Source organism: Rhinoderma darwinii (assembly GCF_050947455.1).
Source record: "Rhinoderma darwinii isolate aRhiDar2 chromosome 2 unlocalized genomic scaffold, aRhiDar2.hap1 SUPER_2_unloc_6, whole genome shotgun sequence".
Lineage (NCBI taxonomy): Eukaryota > Metazoa > Chordata > Amphibia > Anura > Rhinodermatidae > Rhinoderma > Rhinoderma darwinii.
The window spans coordinates 790,798-813,541 of NW_027461729.1; the positions used below are offsets into that span (position 1 = coordinate 790,798).

Sequence of the window (22,744 nt, forward strand, 5' to 3'; positions counted from 1 at the left end):
CAGGTTTCACAGACCCATGGGATCAGTATTTCTCATGGTTAACCGGATGGCAGAAAATTCTGGCCCAAATTGGGATTGTAATCTTAATTTTTCTAGTGCTTTTCGCAGTTATTGCTTGTTGTGTATTACCATGTATAAAGAAATTAATGACTAAAACTATAACTGAAGTAACTCCCACTTTTATGTTTTCTTCAGAAATTGAAGGACTTTTACCAACTCCATCCATGAAAACAACCACCCTTTATCGAGACTATTGTTCTGAAGATGAATAGATAGTGTAGGGTGTGCACCGACTCTTTAAGTCCAGCTACAAAGGGGGGTCTCCTAATAGGGGAGGCTCGTCTCAAACTGGTGAAAAAATCCTTTTACTCCCCTTTCCCAGAGCACGGACACACTTAGGTTAAGAAATGAAGAAAATAATGATAAAAGGGGGGACTGTGAAGGATGGAGTGGACAGAAGTTAATGTTTATAATAATTTTCTTTCTTTAATAAAATATAGACTATAGAGTTGTGTACATAATTGTGATGAAGCAATAGTAATAGGATTAGATAAGTATACGTGGCAAGATGGCCCCTGAACAGGGACTACGCACTAATAAAATAACAAGTCACTTCCTGGTATGAACGAACTATGAACTAGGAAGACATATCTAAAGGACCAGATAAGGGTGAACCTATCCATGGATGACACAAGTATCAAGAGGCTTACAGTGATACGTGCTTTTATAAAAGTGTGATAACATGTACCCACCCCCAGGAGAAAGGGGATATATAGAACAAATGTGTCTAATAAATAAATCAGTGACGCCTGATGCTGAGTGAGGAGCTTTGTACCAGACTCTGTGTGGTGTGATTCCTTTCGTACGAACTCAGCGTATTATCCCTGCCGGTTGAGACTGATTAGTACCCGAACACTGCCACCCCTTCTCCTTTCACACCTTGTATCAGCTTTAATCCAGTCCAGTGCTGCCTGCTGAGCAGCACTGACCAACACTGCCTGGGCCCAGGCTTTTATCTCTGAGGCCCCATTATGATGTCAGAAAGCTGGCTCTGGCTCCTGAGGTCTCCACTATGACACGTGCAAAGTTCCGTCTGAACTTTATATAAGACGGTGCGGCTCAGTCAGTCACTCAGTGTTGCCTGAGAGGGCAACACTGCAACAGCCGGCCCCCAGGCTGTCTTTTTTTTGCACAGCTAGTTGCCTCCAGGAGGCCACAAGAGGGAGACAAGGGACTGCAAAATGGAAAATAGGCATCCACCAACTTTACAGACAACTTGTTCTCCTTGCTCCTACACCCTCCATCCTTGCACAGTTTGTTATTCTTCCAGGTAACATAGTAACAAATCCAAATTGCTGCTCTCTTTGTAGGCAAGCAAGGGTTTGTTGCAACTGCAATTCTTACTTCTTCTTGAAATGTAGGGACCACAGTACATTCCATCACATCCATCTAGTGTACACAGGTAGGTCCATTGTGACGGGCGGGCGGGCGGGCTGGCTGCTTTAATGGCTGTTTGCTGTTCCCCTACTCCACTCCACTATTTGACTATGGTGCTGCATCAATCAGTGGCTGGCTCAGGTGCAGCTCTTTAACCTACCTAGGAGGGAGGGCGGAGAGAAGACAAGGAAGGTGAATGAGCTGTTCCAATGTGAAATGCCGGAAACACAGAAACACAGACGACACAAAACAAGAGGTGGCAATGTATTAATTAATTGCATTTAATAAATTAGCTCATTATCACACATGACTGTACAAATGCATTGTCCAACAGGTGTTGAAATAATGGGATTAAAAGGGGAGATCCCATCCGAAAGACAAAAACAATGGCAAACACAAAAAGCACTTTTGGAATCTGATTTTAGTAAACACATAAGGAAAGGGTGCACCGGTCCTGGAAATACTGCAATACCAGGTCAATGCGTGGAGTGGACAGAGCAAGCTCTATTTCCATCTCCCTGTTCTAAAAATCCATTTAATATATGGTCCCCAGATAGGGGACGTATCAGATATTAAACTGATAAGAACAGATACTACACTTGATCTTAGCCAAAAGGCCGAGAAGCGATAACCCGAACGGGCCGCGCGTTGACCGAGCCTGCCCAATACTGCTGTTCACCCCTTGCAGCGATTCAGCCTACTCCTAGGCAATTCCATGGGGCCCTGCAGGCTCACACACACTCACAGCTACTAAGCGGGAGGTGAATAAAGGCCGGAGAGGAAGCAAGACAGGATTTGCTTCTTTTGCTTGCACCACAATGCAGTGCTGAAAGAGGAGGAATCGACATAAAAACGCCTTCCTGGCAACGCCCAAATGCCCTCCTGCCGTGCAAACACTGGCAGCAGCAGCAGCAGCAGCAGTAAGTGCATGCCCACTGCCACCCCTTCTCCTTTCACACCTTGTATCAGCTTTAATCCAGTCCAGTGCTGCCTGCTGAGCAGCACTGACCAACACTGCCTGGGCCCAGGCTTTTATCTCTGAGGCCCCATTATGATGTCAGAAAGCTGGCTCTGGCTCCTGAGGTCTCCACTATGACACGTGCAAAGTTCCGTCTGAACTTTATATAAGACGGTGCGGCTCAGTCAGTCACTCAGTGTTGCCTGAGAGGGCAACACTGCAACAGCCGGCCCCCAGGCTGTCTTTTTTTTGCACAGCTAGTTGCCTCCAGGAGGCCACAAGAGGGAGACAAGGGACTGCAAAATGGAAAATAGGCATCCACCAACTTTACAGACAACTTGTTCTCCTTGCTCCTACAACCTCCATCCTTGCACAGTTTGTTATTCTTCCAGGTAACATAGTAACAAATCCAAATTGCTGCTCTCTTTGTAGGCAAGCAAGGGTTTGTTGCAACTGCAATTCTTACTTCTTCTTGAAATGTAGGGACCACAGTACATTCCATCACATCCATCTAGTGTACACAGGTAGGTCCATTGTGACGGGCGGGCGGGCGGGCGGGCTGGCTGCTTTAATGGCTGTTTGCTGTTCCCCTACTCCACTCCACTATTTGACTATGGTGCTGCATCAATCAGTGGCTGGCTCAGGTGCAGCTCTTTAACCTACCTAGGAGGGAGGGCGGAGAGAAGACAAGGAAGGTGAATGAGCTGTTCCAATGTGAAATGCCGGAAACACAGAAACACAGACGACACAAAACAAGAGGTGGCAATGTATTAATTAATTGCATTTAATAAATTAGCTCATTATCACACATGACTGTACAAATGCATTGTCCAACAGGTGTTGAAATAATGGGATTAAAAGGGGAGATCCCATCCGAAAGACAAAAACAATGGCAAACACAAAAAGCACTTTTGGAATCTGATTTTAGTAAACACATAAGGAAAGGGTGCACCGGTCCTGGAAATACTGCAATACCAGGTCAATGCGTGGAATGGACAGAGCAAGCTCTATTTCCATCTCCCTGTTCTAAAAATCCATTTAATATATGGTCCCCAGATAGGGGACGTATCAGATATTAAACTGATAAGAACAGATACTACACTTGATCTTAGCCAAAAGGCCGAGAAGCGATAACCCGAACGTGCCGCGCGTTTTGCTTCTTTTGCTTGCACCACAATGCAGTGCTGAAAGAGGAGGAATCGACATAAAAACGCCTTCCTGGCAACGCCCAAATGCCCTCCTGCCGTGCAAACACTGGCAGCAGCAGCAGCAGCAGCAGCAGCAGTAAGTGCATGCCCACTGCCACCCCTTCTCCTTTCACACCTTGTATCAGCTTTAATCCAGTCCAGTGCTGCCTGCTGAGCAGCACTGACCAACACTGCCTGGGCCCAGGCTTTTATCTCTGAGGCCCCATTATGATGTCAGAAAGCTGGCTCTGGCTCCTGAGGTCTCCACTATGACACGTGCAAAGTTCCGTCTGAACTTTATATAAGACGGTGCGGCTCAGTCAGTCACTCAGTGTTGCCTGAGAGGGCAACACTGCAACAGCCGGCCCCCAGGCTGTCTTTTTTTTGCACAGCTAGTTGCCTCCAGGAGGCCACAAGAGGGAGACAAGGGACTGCAAAATGGAAAATAGGCATCCACCAACTTTACAGACAACTTGTTCTCCTTGCTCCTACAACCTCCATCCTTGCACAGTTTGTTATTCTTCCAGGTAACATAGTAACAAATCCAAATTGCTGCTCTCTTTGTAGGCAAGGATGGGTTTGTTGCAACTGCAATTCTTACTTCTTCTTGAAATGTAGGGACCACAGTACATTCCATCACATCCATCTAGTGTACACAGGTAGGTCCATTGTGACGGGCGGGCGGGCGGGCTGGCTGCTTTAATGGCTGTTTGCTGTTCCCCTACTCCACTCCACTATTTGACTATGGTGCTGCATCAATCAGTGGCTGGCTCAGGTGCAGCTCTTTAACCTACCTAGGAGGGAGGGCGGAGAGAAGACAAGGAAGGTGAATGAGCTGTTCCAATGTGAAATGCCGGAAACACAGAAACACAGACGACACAAAACAAGAGGTGGCAATGTATTAATTAATTGCATTTAATAAATTAGCTCATTATCACACATGACTGTACAAATGCATTGTCCAACAGGTGTTGAAATAATGGGATTAAAAGGGGAGATCCCATCCGAAAGACAAAAACAATGGCAAACACAAAAAGCACTTTTGGAATCTGATTTTAGTAAACACATAAGGAAAGGGTGCACCGGTCCTGGAAATACTGCAATACCAGGTCAATGCGTGGAGTGGACAGAGCAAGCTCTATTTCCATCTCCCTGTTCTAAAAATCCATTTAATATATGGTCCCCAGATAGGGGACGTATCAGATATTAAACTGATAAGAACAGATACTACACTTGATCTTAGCCAAAAGGCCGAGAAGCGATAACCCGAACGTGCCGCGCGTTTTGCTTCTTTTGCTTGCACCACAATGCAGTGCTGAAAGAGGAGGAATCGACATAAAAACGCCTTCCTGGCAACGCCCAAATGCCCTCCTGCCGTGCAAACACTGGCAGCAGCAGCAGCAGTAAGTGCATGCCCACTGCCACCCCTTCTCCTTTCACACCTTGTATCAGCTTTAATCCAGTCCAGTGCTGCCTGCTGAGCAGCACTGACCAACACTGCCTGGGCCCAGGCTTTTATCTCTGAGGCCCCATTATGATATCAGAAAGCTGGCTCTGGCTCCTGAGGTCTCCACTATGACACGTGCAAAGTTCCGTCTGAACTTTATATAAGACGGTGCGGCTCAGTCAGTCACTCAGTGTTGCCTGAGAGGGCAACACTGCAACAGCCGGCCCCCAGGCTGTCTTTTTTTTGCACAGCTATTTGCCTCCAGGAGGCCACAAGAGGGAGACAAGGGACTGCAAAATGGAAAATAGGCATCCACCAACTTTACAGACAACTTGTTCTCCTTGCTCCTACAACCTCCATCCTTGCACAGTTTGTTATTCTTCCAGGTAACATAGTAACAAATCCAAATTGCTGCTCTCTTTGTAGGCAAGCAAGGGTTTGTTGCAACTGCAATTCTTACTTCTTCTTGAAATGTAGGGACCACAGTACGTTCCATCACATCCATCTAGTGTACACAGGTAGGTCCATTGTGACGGGCGGGCTGGCTGCTTTAATGGCTGTTTGCTGTTCCCCTACTCCACTCCACTATTTGACTATGGTGCTGCATCAATCAGTGGCTGGCTCAGGTGCAGCTCTTTAACCCCTTCCCGACATTTGACGTACATGTACGTCATGGAAAGCATTGACTTCCCGCAAAATGCCGTACATGTACGTCAAATGTTTGGCACCGGCTCAGAAACTGAGTCGGTGCCATCATCACCGGATCTCAGCTGTATCTTACAGCTGACATCCGACTGTAACGGCGGGGACCGAAATTAGCTTCGATCCCCGCCATTAACCCCTTAAGTGCAGCGCTCAAACGCGATCGCTGCACTTAAGGTGTTTGCAGCTCATCGGAGCCCCAGCAATGAAATTGCCGGGGTTCCGGTGGCTGCAATGGCAACCGGAGGCCTAATACTTGCCTCCCGGTCTGCCTAGCACCGAAGCCGGTCAAGATCCGCCCGGCGGCGGAGCCTGATCGGCTTCCGTAGCTACCGGCAAGATGGCGCCGGGTCAGGAGCTGATCCGGCGTCATCAGCGGTGGATGTCAGCTGTACTGTACAGCTGACATCCACCTGTAACGGCAGGAACCGGAGCTAGCTCCGATCCCTGCCATTAACCCCTTCGATGCAGCAATCGAAAGCGATTGCTGCATCGTAGCGGTTACTAGCAGATCGCCAGCCCTGACAGGCAATCGGGACTGGCGACTGCTGTTATGGCAACAGGAGACACAATGGTCTCCTGCTCTGCCATTACGGAAGCCTATTAGGCCCCGCCGGGAGGCGAAGCCTAATCGGCTTGCTGTCAGTGAATGACTGACAGATCTAATACATTGCACTACATAGGTAGTGCAATGTATTAGAAAAAAAAATATCTGACCGTTGGACCTTCAAGTCCCCTAGTGGGACTTGAAGAAAAGTGTAAAAAAAGTATAAAAAAGTGTAAAAAAAAGTGCAAAAAATAGAAGTTTGAAAACAATAAAAGTTTCAAGTAATCAAATAAAACACAATCCCCCTTTTACTCTTATCAAGTCCTTTATTATTGAAAAATAATAATAAACCATATGTATTTGCTATCGCCACGACCGTAACGACCTGAGGTATCAAAATATTGTATTATTTATTGCACGCGGTGAACAGCGTAAAAAAAACGTAAAAAACGTTACCAGAGTTTCTGTTTTTTAGTCACTTTGCCCTACAAATATTAGAATAAAAAGTGATCAAAAAGTCGCACGTATCCAAAAATGGTACCTATAAAAACTATAGCTCGTCCCGCAAAAAACAAGCCCTCATACACCTCCGTCGACAAAAAAATTAAAACTTTATGGTTCTCACAACTTTGCGACAGAAAAAAAATACATTCTTTTTACAAAAGTAATTTTATTGTGAAAAAAGTTGTAAAACATAAAAAAATGCTATAAATTAGGTATCGCCGGAATCGTACTGACCCGCAGAATAAAGTTAACATGTAATTTATAACGCATGGTGAACGCTGTATAAAAAAACCGAAAAAAGCTGTGCCAGAATTGCATTTTTTTGTTTACCTGGCATCCCAAAAAATAGGATAAAAGGTGATCAAAAAGTCATATGTACCCCAAAATGGTACCAATAATAACTACAGCTCGTCCCGCAACAAACCAGCCCTCATACCGCTACGTCTATGAAAAATAAAATTAGTTATGGCTCCAATAAGTCAGGAAATAAAAAAATATGCAGTTGTGCCCGAGGGGAACATTTCTTCTGTTTGAAGAGGCGATTTATCAAGGACCTAAAATTAGGGAACCAGGAAAGGGAGGGCCCAAACATATCCGCTGGAAGCGACGGTGCCCGTATTATACCAGGACAACACTTTCCCAGCAAAATTCCCCAAACTGCAAAGGTGCAGAGTGTGGACCAAAAGCGGGATAAGAAATTACACCATTTATCAGTGCGACATTGGCCTGTGCGGAAAGGATTGCTTCACAGCGTAACACACATCTATGGATTATTAATTTTTTTTCATACCACCTGACTATGCCCCTTATATACTCCGCCCGGCTTACATGTACCCCCACATTATAAAACACCAGCAATACTCAAACAAATATAGTACCAAGCAAAATCCGCTCTCCAAAAGCCAAATGGTGCTCCCTCGGCTCTGAACCCTACAGCGTGCCCAAACAGCAGTTTCCTTCAACATATATGGCATCGTCATACCCGGGAGAACCCTTTTAACAATTTTTGGGGTGTGTGTCTCCAGTGTCATAAGCTGGGCACGACATATTTGCCACTGAATGGCATATCTAGGGAAAAATATAAATTTTTAATTTGCACCATCCGCAGTGCATTCATTTATGGAAAAGACCTGTGGGGTGAAAATGCTCACTACACCTCTTAATAAATGCCTTGAGGGGTGCAGTTTCCATAATGGGGTCACTTCTCAGGGGTTTCTTTTTATTATTTCACATCTGAGCCTCTGCAGTTGTGAACCAATACTTTGCAAATCGCCAAATTAGGCCTCCACTCCGCATGGTACTCTTCACTCCTGAGCCCTGTCATATGTCCAGGCAAAAGATTAGGGCCACATGTAGGGTGTTTCTAAAACCGGGAAACACCGCATAATAATTAGAGGGCTGTCTTGTTATGGTGGCACAAGCCGGGCACCACATATTGGCATATCTATGGAAGAAAATCCCATTTTCACTCTGCAACATCGAGTGAACACTAATTTCTACAAAACACCTGCAGGGTTAAAATGCTTACTACACCCCTTGGTAAATGCATTGAGGGGTGTCGTTTCCAAAATGGGGTCACTTCTGGGGGGTTTCCACTGTTTTGGGCCCACAGGCGCCCAGAAACCAATCCAGCAACATCTGCACTCCAAATGGCGGTCCTTTCCTTCTGAGCCCTGCCGTTTGCCCAAACAGCAGTTTATGACCACATATGGGGTATTGCCGTACTCGGGAGAAATTGCTTTACAAATTTTGGGTTCTTTTTTTCCTTTATTTGTTGAGAAAATGAAAAAATTTGCGCTAAAGCTACGTCTTATTGAAGAAAAAGGACTGTTTTTATTTTCACTGCCTAATTCTAATAAATTCTATGAAACGTCTGTGGGGTCAAAATGCTCACTACACCCCTAGATGAATTCCTCAAGAGGTGTAGTTTCCTAAATGGAGTCCCTTTTTGGGCGTTTTCATTGTTTTGTCCCCTCAGGGGCTTTGCAAATGTGACCTGGCCTCCGCAAACCATTCCTGCTAAATGTGATCTCAAAAAGCCAAATAGTGCTGTTTCCCTTCTAAGCCCTGCCGTGTGTCCAAACAGCCGTTTATTACCACATGTGGGGTATTGTTTTACTCGGGAGAAATTGCTTTACAAATTTTGTGGTGCTTTTTCTCCTTCAGTCCTTCTGGAAATGAGAAAAAATTAGCTAAACCTAGATTTTTTTTGAAAAAATGTAGATTATTATTTTCAGGGCCTACTTCCAATATTTTCTGCAAAAAAACTGTGGGGTCAAATCGCTCACTATACCCCTAGATAATTTCCTCAATGGGTGTAGTTTCCGAAATGGGGTCACTTGTGGGGGGTTTCCACTGTTTTGTCCCCTCAGGGGCTTCGTAAATGTGACATGGCCTCCGCAAACCATTCCTGCTAAATGTGGACTCCAAAAGCCAAATGGCGCTCTTTCCCTTCTAAGCCCTGCCGTGTGTCCAAATATCCATTTATTACCACATGTGGGGTAGTGTTTTACTCGGGAGAAATTGCTTTACAAATTTTGCGATGCTTTTTCTCCTTTAGTCCTTGTGGAAATGAGAAAAAAAATCGCTAAACCTACATTTTCTTTGAAGAAATGTTGATTTTAATTTTCACGGCCTACTTCCAATAATTTCTGTAAAAAACCTGTGCGGTCAAAATGCTCACTACACCCCTAGATAATTTCCTTGAGGTGTCTAGTTTCCCAGATGGGGTCACTTTTGGGGGATTTTCACTGTTTTGGCACCGCAAGAGCCCTTCAAACCTGACATGGTGCCTAAAATATATTCTAACAAAAATAAGGCCCCAAAATCCACTAGGTGCTCCTTTGCTTCTGAGGCCGGTGCTTCAGGCCAGTAGCACACTAGGACCACATGTGGGATATTTCCTAAAACTGCTGAAACTGGGCAACCAATATTGAGTTGCATTTCTCTGGTAAAACCTTCTGTGTTATAAAAAAAATTGTATTAAAAATTTATTTCTGCAAAAAAATATGAAATTTGTAAATTTCACCTCTACTTTGCGTTAATTCCTGTGAAATGTGTAAAGGGTTAAGACATTTTCTAAATGCTGTTTTGAATACTTTGAGGGGTGAAGTTTTTAAAATGGGGTGACTTTTTGGGGGTTTCTAATATATAAGGCCCTCAAAACCACTTCACAACTGAACTGGCCCCTGTAAAAATAGCCTTTTGAAATTTTCTTGAAAATGTGAGAAATTGCTGCTAAAGTTCTAAGCCTTGTGAGGTCATAGAAAAATAAAAGGATGTTCAAAAAACGATGCCAATCTAAAGTAGACATATGGGGATGTTAATTAGCAACAATTTTGTGTGGTATTACTGCCTGTCTTACAAGCAGATACATTTAAATTGAGAAAAATGCTAATTTTTGCAATTTTTCACTATATTTTCGTGTTTTTCACAATTAAATACTGAATGTATCGACCAAATTTTACCACTATCTTAAAGTCCAATGTGTCACGAGAAAACAATCTCAGAATCGCCCGGATAGGTGAAAGCATTTCGACGTTATTACCACATAAAGTGAAACATGTCAGATTTGAAAAATGAGGCTCTGTCAGGAAGGTCAAAAGTGGCTAAAGAGGGAAGGGGTTAACCTACCTAGGAGGGAGGGCGGAGAGAAGACAAGGAAGGTGAATGAGCTGTTCCAATGTGAAATGCCGGAAACACAGAAACACAGACGACACAAAACAAGAGGTGGCAATGTATTAATTAATTGCATTTAATAAATTAGCTCATTATCACACATGACTGTACAAATGCATTGTCCAACAGGTGTTGAAATAATGGGATTAAAAGGGGAGATCCCATCCGAAAGACAAAAACAATGGCAAACACAAAAAGCACTTTTGGAATCTGATTTTAGTAAACACATAAGGAAAGGGTGCACCGGTCCTGGAAATACTGCAATACCAGGTCAATGCGTGGAGTGGACAGAGCAAGCTCTATTTCCATCTCCCTGTTCTAAAAATCCATTTAATATATGGTCCCCAGATAGGGGACGTATCAGATATTAAACTGATAAGAACAGATACTACACTTGATCTTAGCCAAAAGGCCGAGAAGCGATAACCCGAACGTGCCGCGCGTTTTGCTTCTTTTGCTTGCACCACAATGCAGTGCTGAAAGAGGAGGAATCAACATAAAAACGCCTTCCTGGCAACGCCCAAATGCCCTCCTGCCGTGCAAACACTGGCAGCAGCAGCAGCAGCAGCAGCAGCAGTAAGTGCATGCCCACTGCCACCCCTTCTCTTTTCACACCTTGTATCAGCTTTAATCCAGTCCAGTGCTGCCTGCTGAGCAGCACTGACCAACACTGCCTGGGCCCAGGCTTTTATCTCTGAGGCCCCATTATGATGTCAGAAAGCTGGCTCTGGCTCCTGAGGTCTCCACTATGACACGTGCAAAGTTCCGTCTGAACTTTATATAAGACGGTGCGGCTCAGTCAGTCACTCAGTGTTGCCTGAGAGGGCAACACTGCAACAGCCAGCCCCCAGGCTGTCTTTTTTTTGCACAGCTAGTTGCCTCCAGGAGGCCACAAGAGGGAGACAAGGGACTGCAAAATGGAAAATAGGCATCCACCAACTTTACAGACAACTTGTTCTCCTTGCTCCTACAACCTCCATCCTTGCACAGTTTGTTATTCTTCCAGGTAACATAGTAACAAATCCAAATTGCTGCTCTCTTTGTAGGCAAGCAAGGGTTTGTTGCAACTGCAATTCTTACTTCTTCTTGAAATGTAGGGACCACAGTACATTCCATCACATCCATCTAGTGTACACAGGTAGGTCCATTGTGACGGGCGGGCTGGCTGCTTTAATGGCTGTTTGCTGTTCCCCTACTCCACTCCACTATTTGACTATGGTGCTGCATCAATCAGTGGCTGGCTCAGGTGCAGCTCTTTAACCTACCTAGGAGGGAGGGCGGAGAGAAGACAAGGAAGGTGAATGAGCTGTTCCAATGTGAAATGCCGGAAACACAGAAACACAGACGACACAAAACAAGAGGTGGCAATGTATTAATTAATTGCATTTAATAAATTAGCTCATTATCACACATGACTGTACAAATGCATTGTCCAACAGGTGTTGAAATAATGGGATTAAAAGGGGAGATCCCATCCGAAAGACAAAAACAATGGCAAACACAAAAAGCACTTTTGGAATCTGATTTTAGTAAACACATAAGGAAAGGGTGCACCGGTCCTGGAAATACTGCAATACCAGGTCAATGCGTGGAGTGGACAGAGCAAGCTCTATTTCCATCTCCCTGTTCTAAAAATCCATTTAATATATGGTCCCCAGATAGGGGACGTATCAGATAATAAACTGATAAGAACAGATACTACACTTGATCTTAGCCAAAAGGCCGAGAAGCGATAACCCGAACGTGCCGCGCGTTTTGCTTCTTTTGCTTGCACCACAATGCAGTGCTGAAAGAGGAGGAATCGACATAAAAACGCCTTCCTGGCAACGCCCAAATGCCCTCCTGCCATGCAAACACTGGCAGCAGCAGCAGCAGCAGCAGCAGTAAGTGCATGCCCACTGCCACCCCTTCTCCTTTCACACCTTGTATCAGCTTTAATCCAGTCCAGTGCTGCCTGCTGAGCAGCACTGACCAACACTGCCTGGGCCCAGGCTTTTATCTCTGAGGCCCCATTATGATGTCAGAAAGCTGGCTCTGGCTCCTGAGGTCTCCACTATGACACGTGCAAAGTTCCGTTTGAACTTTATATAAGACGGTGCGGCTCAGTCAGTCACTCAGTGTTGCCTGAGAGGGCAACACTGCAACAGCCGGCCCCCAGGCTGTCTTTTTTTTGCACAGCTAGTTGCCTCCAGGAGGCCACAAGAGGGAGACAAGGGACTGCAAAATGGAAAAAAAGCATCCACCAACTTTACAGACAACTTGTTCTCCTTGCTCCTACAACCTCCATCCTTGCACAGTTTGTTATTCTTCCAGGTAACATAGTAACAAATCCAAATTGCTGCTTTCTTTGTAGGCAAGCAAGGGTTTGTTGCAACTGCAATTCTTACTTCTTCTTGAAATGTAGGGACCACAGTACATTCCATCACATCCATCTAGTGTACACAGGTAGGTCCAATGTGACGGGCGGGCGGGCGGGCGGGCTGGCTGCTTTAATGGCTGTTTGCTGTTCCCCTACTCCACTCCACTATTTGACTATGGTGCTGCATCAATCAGTGGCTGGCTCAGGTGCAGCTCTTTAACCTACCTAGGAGGGAGGGCGGAGAGAAGACAAGGAAGGTGAATGAGCTGTTCCAATGTGAAATGCCGGAAACACAGAAACACAGACGACACAAAACAAGAGGTGGCAATGTATTAATTAATTGCATTTAATAAATTAGCTCATTATCACACATGACTGTACAAATGCATTGTCCAACAGGTGTTGAAATAATGGGATTAAAAGGGGAGATCCCATCCGAAAGACAAAAACAATGGCAAACACAAAAAGCACTTTTGGAATCTGATTTTAGTAAACACATAAGGAAAGGGTGCACCGGTCCTGGAAATACTGCAATACCAGGTCAATGCGTGGAGTGGACAGAGCAAGCTCTATTTCCATCTCCCTGTTCTAAAAATCCATTTAATATATGGTCCCCAGATAGGGGACGTATCAGATATTAAACTGATAAGAACAGATACTACACTTGATCTTAGCCAAAAGGCCGAGAAGCGATAACCCGAACGTGCCGCGCGTTTTGCTTCTTTTGCTTGCACCACAATGCAGTGCTGAAAGAGGAGGAATCGACATAAAAACGCCTTCCTGGCAACGCCCAAATGCCCTCCTGCCGTGCAAACACTGGCAGCAGCAGCAGCAGCAGCAGCAGCAGTAAGTGCATGCCCACTGCCACCCCTTCTCCTTTCACACCTTGTATCAGCTTTAATCCAGTCCAGTGCTGCCTGCTGAGCAGCACTGACCAACACTGCCTGGGCCCAGGCTTTTATCTCTGAGGCCCCATTATGATGTCAGAAAGCTGGCTCTGGCTCCTGAGGTCTCCACTATGACACGTGCAAAGTTCCGTCTGAACTTTATATAAGACGGTGCGGCTCAGTCAGTCACTCAGTGTTGCCTGAGAGGGCAACACTGCAACAGCCGGCCCCCAGGCTGTCTTTTTTTTGCACAGCTAGTTGCCTCCAGGAGGCCACAAGAGGGAGACAAGGGACTGCAAAATGGAAAATAGGCATCCACCAACTTTACAGACAACTTGTTCTCCTTGCTCCTACAACCTCCATCCTTGCACAGTTTGTTATTCTTCCAGGTAACATAGTAACAAATCCAAATTGCTGCTCTCTTTGTAGGCAAGCAAGGGTTTGTTGCAACTGCAATTCTTACTTCTTCTTGAAATGTAGGGACCACAGTACATTCCATCACATCCATCTAGTGTACACAGGTAGGTCCATTGTGACGGGCGGGCGGGCGGGCGGGCGGGCTGGCTGCTTTAATGGCTGTTTGCTGTTCCCCTACTCCACTCCACTATTTGACTATGGTGCTGCATCAATCAGTGGCTGGCTCAGGTGCAGCTCTTTAACCTACCTAGGAGGGAGGGCGGAGAGAAGACAAGGAAGGTGAATGAGCTGTTCCAATGTGAAATGCCGGAAACACAGAAACACAGACGACACAAAACAAGAGGTGTCAATGTATTAATTAATTGCATTTAATAAATTAGCTCATTATCACACATGACTGTACAAATGCATTGTCCAACAGGTGTTGAAATAATGGGATTAAAAGGGGAGATCCCATCCGAAAGACAAAAACAATGGCAAACACAAAAAGCACTTTTGGAATCTGATTTTAGTAAACACATAAGGAAAGGGTGCACCGGACCTGGAAATACTGCAATACCAGGTCAATGCGTGGAGTGGACAGAGCAAGCTCTATTTCCAACTCCCTGTTCTAAAAATCCATTTAATATATGGTCCCCAGATAGGGGACGTATCAGATATTAAACTGATAAGAACAGATACTACACTTGATCTTAGCCAAAAGGCCGAGAAGCGATAACCCGAACGTGCCGCGCGTTTTGCTTCTTTTGCTTGCACCACAATGCAGTGCTGAAAGAGGAGGAATCGACATAAAAACGCCTTCCTGGCAACGCCCAAATGCCCTCCTGCCGTGCAAACACTGGCAGCAGCAGCAGCAGCAGCAGCAGCAGTAAGTGCATGCCCACTGCCACCCCTTCTCCTTTCACACCTTGTATCAGCTTTAATCCAGTCCAGTGCTGCCTGCTGAGCAGCACTGACCAACACTGCCTGGGCCCAGGCTTTTATCTCTGAGGCCCCATTATGATGTCAGAAAGCTGGCTCTGGCTCCTGAGGTCTCCACTATGACACGTGCAAAGTTCCGTCTGAACTTTATATAAGACGGTGCGGCTCAGTCAGTCACTCAGTGTTGCCTGAGAGGGCAACACTGCAACAGCCGGCCCCCAGGCTGTCTTTTTTTTGCACAGCTAGTTGCCTCCAGGAGGCCACAAGAGGGAGACAAGGGACTGCAAAATGGAAAATAGGCATCCACCAACTTTACAGACAACTTGTTCTCCTTGCTCCTACAACCTCCATCCTTGCACAGTTTGTTATTCTTCCAGGTAACATAGTAACAAATCCAAATTGCTGCTCTCTTTGTAGGCAAGCAAGGGTTTGTTGCAACTGCAATTCTTACTTCTTCTTGAAATGTAGGGACCACAGTACATTCCATCACATCCATCTAGTGTACACAGGTAGGTCCATTGTGACGGGCGGGCGGGCGGGCGGGCTGGCTGCTTTAATGGCTGTTTGCTGTTCCCCTACTCCACTCCACTATTTGACTATGGTGCTGCATCAATCAGTGGCTGGCTCAGGTGCAGCTCTTTAACCTACCTAGGAGGGAGGGCGGAGAGAAGACAAGGAAGGTGAATGAGCTGTTCCAATGTGAAATGCCGGAAACACAGAAACACAGACGACACAAAACAAGAGGTGGCAATGTATTAATTAATTGCATTTAATAAATTAGCTCATTATCACACATGACTGTACAAATGCATTGTCCAACAGGTGTTGAAATAATGGGATTAAAAGGGGAGATCCCATCCGAAAGACAAAAACAATGGCAAACACAAAAAGCACTTTTGGAATCTGATTTTAGTAAACACATAAGGAAAGGGTGCACCGGTCCTGGAAATACTGCAATACCAGGTCAATGCGTGGAGTGGACAGAGCAAGCTCTATTTCCATCTCCCTGTTCTAAAAATCCATTTAATATATGGTCCCCAGATAGGGGACGTATCAGATATTAAACTGATAAGAACAGATACTACACTTGATCTTAGCCAAAAGGCCGAGAAGCGATAACCCGAACGTGCCGCGCGTTTTGCTTCTTTTGCTTGCACCACAATGCAGTGCTGAAAGAGGAGGAATCGACATAAAAACGCCTTCCTGGCAACGCCCAAATGCCCTCCTGCCGTGCAAACACTGGCAGCAGCAGCAGCAGCAGCAGCAGCAGCAGTAAGTGCATGCCCACTGCCACCCCTTCTCCTTTCACACCTTGTATCAGCTTTAATCCAGTCCAGTGCTGCCTGCTGAGCAGCACTGACCAACACTGCCTGGGCCCAGGCTTTTATCTCTGAGGCCCCATTATGATGTCAGAAAGCTGGCTCTGGCTCCTGAGGTCTCCACTATGACACGTGCAAAGTTCCGTCTGAACTTTATATAAGACGGTGCGGCTCAGTCAGTCACTCAGTGTTGCCTGAGAGGGCAACACTGCAACAGCCGGCCCCCAGGCTGTCTTTTTTTTGCACAGCTAGTTGCCTCCAGGAGGCCACAAGAGGGAGACAAGGGACTGCAAAATGGAAAATAGGCATCCACCAACTTTACAGACAACTTGTTCTCCTTGCTCCTACAACCTCCATCCTTGCACAGTTTGTTATTCTTCCAGGTAACATAGTAACAAATCCAAATTGCTGCTCTCTTTGTAGGCAAGGATGGGTTTGTTGCAACTGCAATTCTTACTTCTTCTTGAAATGTAGGGACCACAGTACATTCCATCACATCCATCTAGTGTACACAGGTAGGTCCATTGTGACGGGCGGGCGGGCGGGCTGGCTGCTTTAATGGCTGTTTGCTGTTCCCCTACTCCACTCCACTATTTGACTATGGTGCTGCATCAATCAGTGGCTGGCTCAGGTGCAGCTCTTTAACCTACCTAGGAGGGAGGGCGGAGAGAAGACAAGGAAGGTGAATGAGCTGTTCCAATGTGAAATGCCGGAAACACAGAAACACAGACGACACAAAACAAGAGGTGGCAATGTATTAATTAATTGCATTTAATAAATTAGCTCATTATCACACATGACTGTACAAATGCATTGTCCAACAGGTGTTGAAATAATGGGATTAAAAGGGGAGATCCCATCCGAAAGACAAAAACAATGGCAAACACAAAAAGCACTTTTGGAATCTGATTTTAGTAAACACATAAGGAAAGGGTGCACCGGTCCTGGAAATACTGCAATACCAGGTCAATGCGTGGAGTGGACAGAGCAAGCTCTATTTCCATCTCCCTGTTCTAAAAATCCATTTAATATATGGTCCCCAGATAGGGGACATATCAGATATTAAACTGATAAGAACAGATACTACACTTGATCTTAGCCAAAAGGCCGAGAAGCGATAACCCGAACGTGCCGCGCGTTTTGCTTCTTTTGCTTGCACCACAATGCAGTGCTGAAAGAGGAGGAATCGACATAAAAACGCCTTCCTGGCAACGCCCAAATGCCCTCCTGCCGTGCAAACACTGGCAGCAGCAGCAGCAGCAGCAGCAGCAGTAAGTGCATGCCCACTGCCACCCCTTCTCCTTTCACACCTTGTATCAGCTTTAATCCAGTCCAGTGCTGCCTGCTGAGCAGCACTGACCAACACTGCCTGGGCCCAGGCTTTTATCTCTGAGGCCCCATTATGATGTCAGAAAGCTGGCTCTGGCTCCTGAGGTCTCCACTATGACACGTGCAAAGTTCCGTCTGAACTTTATATAAGACGGTGCGGCTCAGTCAGTCACTCCGTGTTGCCTGAGAGGGCAACACTGCAACAGCCGGCCCCCAGGCTGTCTTTTTTTTGCACAGCTAGTTGCCTCCAGGAGGCCACAAGAGGGAGACAAGGGACTGCAAAATGGAAAATAGGCATCCACCAACTTTACAGACAACTTGTTCTCCTTGCTCCTACAACCTCCATCCTTGCACAGTTTGTTATTCTTCCAGGTAACATAGTAACAAATCCAAATTGCTGCTCTCTTTGTAGGCAAGCAAGGGTTTGTTGCAACTGCAATTCTTACTTCTTCTTGAAATGTAGGGACCACAGTACATTCCATCACATCCATCTAGTGTACACAGGTAGGTCCATTGTGACGGGCGGGCGGGCGGGCTGGCTGCTTTAATGGCTGTTTGCTGTTCCCCTACTCCACTCCACTATTTGACTATGGTGCTGCATCAATCAGTGGCTGGCTCAGGTGCAGCTCTTTAACCTACCTAGGAGGGAGGGCGGAGAGAAGACAAGGAAGGTGAATGAGCTGTTCCAATGTGAAATGCCGGAAACACAGAAACACAGACGACACAAAACAAGAGGTGGCAATGTATTAATTAATTGCATTTAATAAATTAGCTCATTATCACACATGACTGTACAAATGCATTGTCCAACAGGTGTTGAAATAATGGGATTAAAAGGGGAGATCCCATCCGAAAGACAAAAACAATGGCAAACACAAAAAGCACTTTTGGAATCTGATTTTAGTAAACACATAAGGAAAGGGTGCACCGGTCCTGGAAATACTGCAATACCAGGTCAATGTGTGGAGTGGACAGAGCAAGCTCTATTTCCATCTCCCTGTTCTAAAAATCCATTTAATATATGGTCCCCAGATAGGGGACGTATCAGATATTAAACTGATAAGAACAGATACTACACTTGATCTTAGCCAAAAGGCCGAGAAGCGATAACCCGAACGTGCCGCGCGTTTTGCTTCTTTTGCTTGCACCACAATGCAGTGCTGAAAGAGGAGGAATCAACATAAAAACGCCTTCCTGGCAACGCCCAAATGCCCTCCTGCCGTGCAAACACTGGCAGCAGCAGCAGCAGCAGCAGCAGCAGCAGCAGTAAGTGCATGCCCACTGCCACCCCTTCTCCTTTCACACCTTGTATCAGCTTTAATCCAGTCCAGTGCTGCCTGCTGAGCAGCACTGACCAACACTGCCTGGGCCCAGGCTTTTATCTCTGAGGCCCCATTATGATGTCAGAAAGCTGGCTCTGGCTCCTGAGGTCTCCACTATGACACGTGCAAAGTTCCGTCTGAACTTTATATAAGACGGTGCGGCTCAGTCAGTCACTCAGTGTTGCCTGAGAGGGCAACACTGCAACAGCCGGCCCCCAGGCTGTCTTTTTTTTGCACAGCTAGTTGCCTCCAGGAGGCCACAAGAGGGAGACAAGGGACTGCAAAATGGAAAATAGGCATCCACCAACTTTACAGACAACTTGTTCTCCTTGCTCCTACAACCTCCATCCTTGCACAGTTTGTTATTCTTCCAGGTAACATAGTAACAAATCCAAATTGCTGCTCTCTTTGTAGGCAAGCAAGGGTTTGTTGCAACTGCAATTCTTACTTCTTCTTGAAATGTAGGGACCACAGTACATTCCATCACATCCATCTAGTGTACACAGGTAGGTCCATTGTGACGGGCGGGCGGGCGGGCGGGCGGGCTGGCTGCTTTAATGGCTGTTTGCTGTTCCCCTACTCCACTCCACTATTTGACTATGGTGCTGCATCAATCAGTGGCTGGCTCAGGTGCAGCTCTTTAACCTACCTAGGAGGGAGGGCGGAGAGAAGACAAGGAAGGTGAATGAGCTGTTCCAATGTGAAATGCCGGAAACACAGAAACACAGACGACACAAAACAAGAGGTGGCAATGTATTAATTAATTGCATTTAATAAATTAGCTCATTATCACACATGACTGTACAAATGCATTGTCCAACAGGTGTTGAAATAATGGGATTAAAAGGGGAGATCCCATCCGAAAGACAAAAACAATGGCAAACACAAAAAGCACTTTTGGAATCTGATTTTAGTAAACACATAAGGAAAGGGTGCACAGGTCCTGGAAATACTGCAATACCAGGTCAATGCGTGGAGTGGACAGAGCAAGCTCTATTTCCATCTCCCTGTTCTAAAAATCCATTTAATATATGGTCCCCAGATAGGGGACGTATCAGATATTAAACTGATAAGAGCAGATACTACACGGGGGGGCGGAGCTAGCCGCTGACTGGAATGGCGGTGTAGTGCACTTTCTCCCGCTTCAGCAATAGCATTACAACGGCTCACAGCGGCATAAGACCTGCTACGGAAGTTTTACTTACCGGAACAGATTCCTGATACAGCCGACATCGATGTGGAATATGACCAGGAGACGACAGGTCAAAGCGGAACCCAAAAAACTCCCGGATTACTTCTCTGCGACGAGCCGGTCACAAGATGGCGCCGACTCACTGTCTGTGCCGGACGCGCGGCAACATCACAAGCAGCTATCGGCTGCACCAGGTCAGTCTGCAGAGGGGGAAACACAGGGCAGGATGGAAGAAGTGTCAGGCCCCGGTAAACGAGGAGCGACGGGATCGGGCCCATCCTCGCCCAACAGTAAAGGCCCTGCTTTTAAAAAAGCGCTCTTCCCTCACAGCTTGCCATCACAAGATACTCTCCTCACGGCTTCTGATATGTCTGGATTGTCTGAGATTTCAGATGATGCTCCCCTGACCACTGCAGTCATGAAGGGGTTAATGCATACATTGCAGACTTCCATTTCTGGAGTGCTGGATCGGATACTGGCACAAATTCACACGACGGTGGATGACCTAGGATACCGCACGGATCATCTAGAACGCAGCATGGGAGACCATGCCAAGGCTCACAATGATCTTATCGACGCACATGCTGAGTTTAAGGATGAGGTGAGATGGCTAAAAGACAAGCTCATGGATCAAGAAGATAGGTCGAGGAGAAATAATCTAAAAATCAGAGGGATCCCTGAAGAAATCTCACCCTCTGAATTACCCAATTTTCTGCAGACCATGTTTAAAGCCTTGGTTCCAATGTTTGCTCCACTGGATATAACTTTGGACAGATCACACAGAATTCCTAAATCTAGGGCTGCTCCGGAAAACGTTCCTAGAGATGTTCTCTCGAGGGTACACTTTTACCAAGCCAAAGATCGTATCCTTCAGGAGTCCAGAAAGTTGGGGAAACTCCCATCCCCATATGCTCATATTTCAATATACCCGGATCTGTCAGCTTCCACCTTGATGCTAAGAAAGCAGTTTCACCCGATCACTTTGGCTCTTAGGGAGCAGAATCTGAGATATAAGTGGGGTTTCCCGGTCAAGTTAGTGGTTTCTAGGAATGGTTCCACACATGTGATTCATACTCCTTCTGATGGGATTGATTTGCTACGCAAGTGGAACATTCCCGTCCAGGCTTTGGGAACGGGGTCAGCTAACAAGCCACCGAGACGTCTTCATCCGGAATGGGAATTGGCACAGGGACACTCTGCCACCTGATTTTTCTGCTGGTAGTATGGTCATGCAATAATGCTATTTGTTGTGGTTACCTTTATTCTCTCTCCCCCACGGAGGTCTGTACGGCGCAGTGTAGGCGCCATGTTTTTCTGTTTTGCACTGTTCTTATGTTAATATTTCTGTATTTAGTAATGTGGTACTGTACATTTCATGGTCCGCAAGATCCTATATCTTTGTTTCGAATTCATGATTCTTACCCAGTCAGACATAATAAGTTCTTTTATGCTGCCTCATGCCGATTAATATATCCTCTTTAAATGTAAAGGGGCTCAACAGCCCTTTTAAAAGGAGACAGATGTGGAAGGAAGCCTTGTCTCTTCGCAATGATGTTTTCTTTGCTCAGGAGACCCACTTCTCCTCCCTTCATCCACCGAAATGTACGCATTTTAGATTTCCCCATATATTTCAACCATCTCATTCCAGTAAAACCAAAGGTGTTTTGATTGCGATAAAGGACTCGGTTGCCTTTCAAATGCATCAGGTCATGTTAGATCCACAAGGTAGATTTGTGATACTCATATGCGACATAAACAATATTACCTTTACGTTTGTTAACATCTATCTCCCTAATTCACATCAGCTTAAGGCCTTTCATAAGATCCTCCGAAAGGTAAATAAGGTGAAGAAGGGGTTGTTGATTATAGGAGGGGATTTTAATGAAGTCATGCATCCCTCAATTGATTCCTCAAATGCCCATAGACCCCACTCCAATTTACACCACACAGTACACCTAGAAGAGCTTTATGATGTGTGGCGCTGTCAACATGGGAATGAGCGCGACTTTACATACTTTTCTGCGCCACACAAAGTATACTCTCGTATTGATATGTTTCTGGTGAGTAAATCTGGTCTTCAATGCATCTCCACATCCACTATTGGGGACATATCATGGTCAGATCATGCTCCCATATCTATAAAGGTCATAGACCAATTACCAACACCCCCTTTCTCTTCATGGAGACTGAATGATCTAGTATTAGAACATCCTCTCACAAAAGATTTGATGGATACACACGTCCAAACATACTTTGAAATTAATGCCCCTTCCTCAGCCAATTGCTTTTCTTTATGGAATGCCCATAAGGCATATATGAGGGGGATGGGAATTCAGGCTGCCTCCAGATTAAAAAAAGATAAGGAAAAAACTACTAAGGATATCCTCACTCAGTTACACAATCTAGAATCCCTTAATAAATCTAAAGTGACTCCGGACACTTCGCAAAAAATCAAAGTTCTTAGGGACCAATTGCAGGCAGTGCTGATGTCTGGACATATGGCCTTATTTAAAAAATTACAATTCGGATTTTATCTTC

General features: G+C 45.7%; 10 non-coding genes and 1 pseudogene across 10 annotated transcripts; all 11 read right to left on the reverse strand.

Annotated features, from left to right (window-relative positions):
• Positions 1 to 1,875: 1,875 nt before the first annotated feature.
• Positions 1,876 to 2,066, reverse strand: LOC142681609 (U2 spliceosomal RNA). The gene has a single exon (XR_012853497.1). It is a non-coding gene; the product is annotated as a U2 spliceosomal RNA (small nuclear RNA).
• Positions 2,067 to 3,336: 1,270 nt separating this feature from the next.
• LOC142681666 (U2 spliceosomal RNA) lies at positions 3,337 to 3,527 on the reverse strand. Its single transcript, XR_012853549.1, has one exon. It is a non-coding gene; the product is annotated as a U2 spliceosomal RNA (small nuclear RNA).
• A 1,127-nt stretch (positions 3,528 to 4,654) lies between these two features.
• On the reverse strand, positions 4,655 to 4,845 carry LOC142681610 (U2 spliceosomal RNA). Its single transcript, XR_012853498.1, has one exon. It is a non-coding gene; the product is annotated as a U2 spliceosomal RNA (small nuclear RNA).
• A 5,848-nt stretch (positions 4,846 to 10,693) lies between these two features.
• LOC142681612 (U2 spliceosomal RNA) lies at positions 10,694 to 10,884 on the reverse strand. Its single transcript, XR_012853500.1, has one exon. It is a non-coding gene; the product is annotated as a U2 spliceosomal RNA (small nuclear RNA).
• Positions 10,885 to 12,003: 1,119 nt separating this feature from the next.
• Positions 12,004 to 12,194, reverse strand: LOC142681723 (U2 spliceosomal RNA). The gene has a single exon (XR_012853600.1). It is a non-coding gene; the product is annotated as a U2 spliceosomal RNA (small nuclear RNA).
• Positions 12,195 to 13,322: 1,128 nt separating this feature from the next.
• Positions 13,323 to 13,513, reverse strand: LOC142681613 (U2 spliceosomal RNA). Its single transcript, XR_012853501.1, has one exon. It is a non-coding gene; the product is annotated as a U2 spliceosomal RNA (small nuclear RNA).
• A 1,135-nt stretch (positions 13,514 to 14,648) lies between these two features.
• Positions 14,649 to 14,839, reverse strand: LOC142681494 (U2 spliceosomal RNA). The gene has a single exon (XR_012853394.1). It is a non-coding gene; the product is annotated as a U2 spliceosomal RNA (small nuclear RNA).
• A 1,131-nt stretch (positions 14,840 to 15,970) lies between these two features.
• On the reverse strand, positions 15,971 to 16,161 carry LOC142681614 (U2 spliceosomal RNA). The gene has a single exon (XR_012853502.1). It is a non-coding gene; the product is annotated as a U2 spliceosomal RNA (small nuclear RNA).
• A 1,130-nt stretch (positions 16,162 to 17,291) lies between these two features.
• LOC142681501 (U2 spliceosomal RNA) lies at positions 17,292 to 17,482 on the reverse strand. Its single transcript, XR_012853400.1, has one exon. It is a non-coding gene; the product is annotated as a U2 spliceosomal RNA (small nuclear RNA).
• Positions 17,483 to 18,609: 1,127 nt separating this feature from the next.
• LOC142681681 (U2 spliceosomal RNA) lies at positions 18,610 to 18,800 on the reverse strand. The gene has a single exon (XR_012853563.1). It is a non-coding gene; the product is annotated as a U2 spliceosomal RNA (small nuclear RNA).
• A 1,141-nt stretch (positions 18,801 to 19,941) lies between these two features.
• LOC142681757 (U2 spliceosomal RNA) lies at positions 19,942 to 20,118 on the reverse strand (annotated as a pseudogene).
• Positions 20,119 to 22,744: the final 2,626 nt, after the last annotated feature.